Genomic DNA, 5,422 nt, shown 5'->3' with positions numbered 1-5,422 from the left:
GGCTGCTCAGCTCGGGCTGGACTCGAACCGCTGTTGCTCAGAGCTCAAACTCTTGAGCGAGCTCTTAACCAACTGAGCCACTCGGCCGGCCCTAGTCCTGTTCATTTTAAAACTTCAGTCGCAAACTCACTGTAAGCTCCCTTCCTCTGTCATTGGACAGGCTCGAGCTGGGACCGAAGACGCGTAGAATACGGTCTGCTCTACACACACCTCCCCTCTCTCCTGCAGATGTCACCCCCTCGAGGGCTCTTACTGCAGCCCAGTGCCAGGGAGGACAGCTGGAGGGAGAAGAGAGTCTGCTGGTGTGACAGGCCACATGTTGGTCATGGGGAGTGTCCTGGTTTCATTCTGGGGGTTGGGCTCTGTGCGATGTTGATGGCCTCTGCTCTCTGTAGGGATATATGTGACCACTGGGTTCTCTACGGCTGTGGACCCCCATCCCTCCCGAGAATGACAGCCATCCTCTTCCCATGCCTTCCCCTGATGGGGTCTCCTGTTGCTCGGTCCAGGGGCCATCCATGGCCTCTCTCTGCCCATCCATAAATAGCCATTAGGGCCCTTTCCATACACTTTGAGGACCACAGAGAATGGGATGGGGGTCAAGGTTTCCCAGGCATATCACATCAGAGGCTCTTCCGCCAGTCTGCTACTCCAGCAGGTGAGACACCTCTGGACCAGGAGCAGGTACCAGTGTTGAAGTTCAAGTCCCCACATGCCAGTGACCCCCTTTCTCCCCGTAGTGCAGTAAGAAGATTGAAATGAAGAACATTCTCAGGTTCCCAGAATACGCCGCCAAGGGCCCTCTCTCTCACCCCACTTGGTCCTGTGGTGGCACCAGGTGGACCTACAATTCCTGAGATGCCATGCTCCCCTTGCAGGTCTAAGTCTTCATATGTGGTTCATTTAGAGCTACTCTTGTCTACAGGAAGAGGGAAACCACTTTCTCCCACCATGGATGTGGCTTTTCCCTGCAGACACCCAAAGGCGAACCATCTCCTCTCGGACCCTTTCCTTTCCTGATGGTTGGTGCTCACAGGGCTGGTTCTGGCATCTCGTGGACAGCCCAAAGCTCACTTTAGAACATACTGCATTTAGTGGCTTTTGAGGACCAATCATTCACATGCGCTCAAGCAACAAATGGCAGATCTTCCACCCTTCCTGCAGCTAGAGCGAACACCTGCCAAGGGGTTATCTTTGAGCTTCTAAGTCCAAAGCTTTGCCTGGGGTAGACAAACAGTGAGTTTATGGAATTGAATTATAGCAGGAAGTAGGACAGCGAAGTGGCTTGTCCATGACCCTGTGTGCACAGGCTCCCAGGAAGGTTTGTGCCTACATTCCCTGTAAAGTGGCCTCTCTTTTCTGTAAGCGGAGCCCGGACTGACCAGCCACTTCTCGGAGCACACAGTGGAACAGGCTGCAGGCCCTGCCTTCCTCTGGAGCCTGCAGAGTTGGAGGGGTTTCCATGGCGATGGCACGCACCATTCCTCCCCTCCATCTTGCAGCCCACTGCAGAGGTGGGAGCTGCCTGCCATTGGTATGCTGCTCAGAGCCCAGGCCACAGCTGGCTTCTGGCTTCCTGCACACGTACACTGACACACTAGAAGGGACAGCCCATCGGGGCCACCATGGGAGATTAACCCAGGGGTGTAGTTACGGGCAGGGCTCAGAGTTAAGATCACCTTCATTTTCCAGAAAGAGCGTAAGCTAGTGGAGCATGCTGTGCTGCAATCCTGGGTTGAAAGCTGGGCATGTAACTAGAGCAGGAAAAGAAAATCATCTTTCCGTCCTGACTTATAGAGGCAGAGGGGTGAGGTGGTGTGGAGGGAGGCTGAAGGCGATCGCTGGTTGAAGGGAGATGGGGAAAGCGGGCATGAAGAGGAGACGGAGAGAACTGAGAACTAAGAAAGCAGCAGACAACCCCTAGCAAGTACTCAAACACAGGACTGTTGAATTTTATGGGAGGAATGTATTCTTGCACAATTATTAATAATTGACAAAATTGAAGACTCATTCTGACATGGATGCTGTGTTAGTGTCCTTGGGCTGCCATAACAGAGCACCACAAACTGGGGACTTCAACAAAACTTTATTTTCTGACAATTCTGGAGGCTGGAAGTACAAGATCAAGGTGTTGGCGGGGCTGGCTGCTTCAGAGGCCTCTCTCCTTGGCCTGCTGATTGGCTCCCTTCCCTCTGTGTTGTCTGTGTCTTGATCTCTTCTTATAAGGACACCAGTATATCCACCCTAAGGACCTCATTTTATATTAATTACCTCTTTTAAGGCTCTCTCTCCAAACAGTTCTAAGCACTGTGGGTTAAGACTTCAGCACATGAACTTCAGGGCAGTTGGGTGGCGGGAGAGAAACCACTCAGCTCATGACAGATGTCCCGTGTTTCCATTAAAGAGGTGAAGTGATGGGCCAGTGGCATAAACAACTTACACTTCACTTATGCACCTGTTAAAACTTTGAGAGATGATTTTTGACAACTTCTGAAAAATTGGTAGGCACTTGGTTGAAAATTTTATGTAGAAGATGACTTAATCCTCCTTATTGTTTCAAATCTGCATAGTCCAAGTCCCTTCATTTATGCAGAAAATATCTATTGAGTGGTCACTATGTGCCAGGCACTGTTCTAGGCAGTAAGGCTATAACACTGAACAAAACAAATAAAAATCTCTGCCCTTACCCTAGCTAGAAGAAAAAGACTGTCTACAAAATACTAGTAAGTTACACCATATGCTAGAAAGTGATAGGTGCCATGAAAAAAAGAAAAGGGAAGGGAGTATTCCCAGTGAGTGAATGGGTGGATGGGTGGTTTGAAATTTTAAATAGAGAGGTTATAGAGGGCCTCTTGGGGAAAGCATTTTTGAACAAAAATTTGAAGGAGTTGAAGGTAGAGCCCTGAGGATATCCAGGGCTAGGATTATCCAGGCAGAGGAGAGAGCATGTGCAAAGGCCCTGAGGTAGAAACAACTTGGTATGCTTGAGGAATTGCAGAAAGGGCAGCAGGGCTGGAAGGGGGTAAGTGATAAGCAGAGGGTTGGGGGTCAGCACACCAGAGAGGTAGACAGGGGCCAAATCAGGTAGGATCTGGAGGGCCACGGAAATGAGTTTGGGTCTTAAGTGTAGGTTTCTGGCGGGGTGTGTGTGTGTGTGTGTGTGTGTGTGTGTGTGTGTGTGTGTGTGTGAGGTTGTTGGAGACATGGTGGTGTTGAGGAGGGAAGACAGAGAGTGGGGTACTTGAAGATCAGATTGTGGAGAGTTTGAAGTTATGGGGAGTGATATCTAGGAGACGACCACGGCACTGGATGACTGAGACAGGTGGAAGACAAGCTCATTGGAGGAGAATCATCAAGGAATTTTGAGAGCAGGGTTTCGGAAGGAATAGATGGAATGAAGGAGTGGTGTTAGAGAATGGCAGTGAGTTAGGAGCCAAAATTCAAGGAGGGAAGGGAATGAATGACTCGGGAGTTTGCAGTAATATAGGAAATGGATGGTGCAGCCGGATTACCTGAGACTCCGCCGGGGGTTTTAGGACAGAGAGAGGGAGCATGGTCTGGAGCAGCAATGAGGATGCCTGTTGGAGGGCTTGGGGTGGAGCGGGGCCCCCTCTTCACTGATGCTTTTGGGAGGCCAGGAGAGGGTTGATGATTGGAGGAGGGATGGCAGTCAGGCAGGGGAGCCAAGGTTTCCTGTAGGTGTGCAATTTGACTGTCTTAGGGTACTGCTATTAGTGACTTTATTTTAATGAAACATAAATGGGAGTGTCACTTCTTAACACTAGGTTTCTTAGCCTAGATAAAACTGAGTGAGGATTTTTCAGAAGTCCTTTTCCCTAGAAATGGAATAATAGTTAGGAATTAATAGTTTATGCTCCTTGGTCTTTCTAGAGAGGCATCTGGGATTGAGACAGAGCCCCCCTTATTGCTTATAGGAGTCTTTTCTCGAGGTTCACCACTCCCCTGATGGGTGGCATCCACGGCATAGAGGAGGGAAAAGGTGACTTAGAAGACATGCAGTTGCCAGGAAAAGAACAAGAATGGAGGGGTGGGAAAAGAGGAAGAAAAGGCATTTGCGAAGTCGATAGGAATGTTGCAGGTGGCATGCACTTCCTGGAGAAGTGGCTGTTGGGGGGACCGAGCCCCGGGTTCCCTGGCCCGGCAGACCACATGTGACAGAGCAGTGGTTCTCCAAGGGTGTCCGGCGACCCCAGGGCTCCCTCAAGACCCTTTCGGGGGTGCATGAGGTCAAGACTATTTCAACGGTCGTACTAAGATGTTATTTGCCGTTTTCACACTCATTCTCTCACAAGTGTATCCAGGAGTTTTGCAGAAGCTATATGAAGTGTGATATCACAGCAGATTGATGCAGTAGGAGAGGAGAATCCAGCTGTCTTAGGCCAGATATTACAGAAAACTGCAAAAATGTAAAACAATATCACCTTCTCATGAAATATCTATTTTTAGGAAGATAGAATTATTTTTCATGAAAATATGTTAATTATATTAACATCAAAAAGGTTGCTACTGCAATGTTGAAATCAGTATATATTTAAAATTTTTCATTTGAGTTTTTAATGTAAATATTGATAAATATAATCTTTGTAAACAGAAGCTCTTTGCAGTCCTTAATAATTTTTAAGAGTGTAAAGGAATCCTGAGATCAAACAGTCTGAGAATTTGTGGTTGAGTGGATAAGAGGCCAGGTTTTGGCATTAGCGTGCTTGGGTGCACACCCAGGCTTTGTGATCTTAGGCAAGTTACTGAACCTCTCTGAGACTTGATATCCTTATTTGTAAACTAGGCTACCTCATATAGTTGCTGTGAACAACAAATGAAATAATATGTTACTAGCACTTTGCACAGTGCTGGGCACAGAGTGTTCATTTCTTAAATGATTATTTCATCAAATAATGATTCAATTCCATAAAATAATTAAGGCATTATATCGATTATACGAGTATGTGCTAAGTGCTGTGAAGGATGTAAAATGCATAGTCACAGCTCTTACACTGAAGGGGTTTGCTTTCTGCAGGGGAGAGATTTCTGGATTTGTAGTTGGCACCTTTGGGTTCAATTCCCAGCCCTCCCCTTGACTAACGATCTGACTTTCAGTGAGCCACTTCCTATGGGCTGATGTTAGATAATAAAGGCATCCATGATGGTCCACTGAGGAGACAGTAAGTTCCCACTTGTATCTTTCAGACATCACTGCCTCTCGCCTCAGCTTAACACTTGATTTTTGTCCTTCTCCTTTAAAACTATGCTAAGTCCTTGGCTTTCCATTTCCAGAATCCACTTTTCTTCCCGAGATAATGTAACCAGACCACTGGAGGGCACCTCCTGCCTTCTTATTCATTCATTTGGGGCTCTCCCTAATTTGGAAATGTTCTTTCAGCTAAGATGGGTGGCAGGTCCAGAT

This window comes from Hipposideros armiger, unplaced genomic scaffold (assembly GCF_001890085.2).
Source record: "Hipposideros armiger isolate ML-2016 unplaced genomic scaffold, ASM189008v1 scaffold_416, whole genome shotgun sequence".
NCBI classification, from domain to species: domain Eukaryota; kingdom Metazoa; phylum Chordata; class Mammalia; order Chiroptera; family Hipposideridae; genus Hipposideros; species Hipposideros armiger.
Note: the sequence above shows the minus strand (reverse complement) of the source record.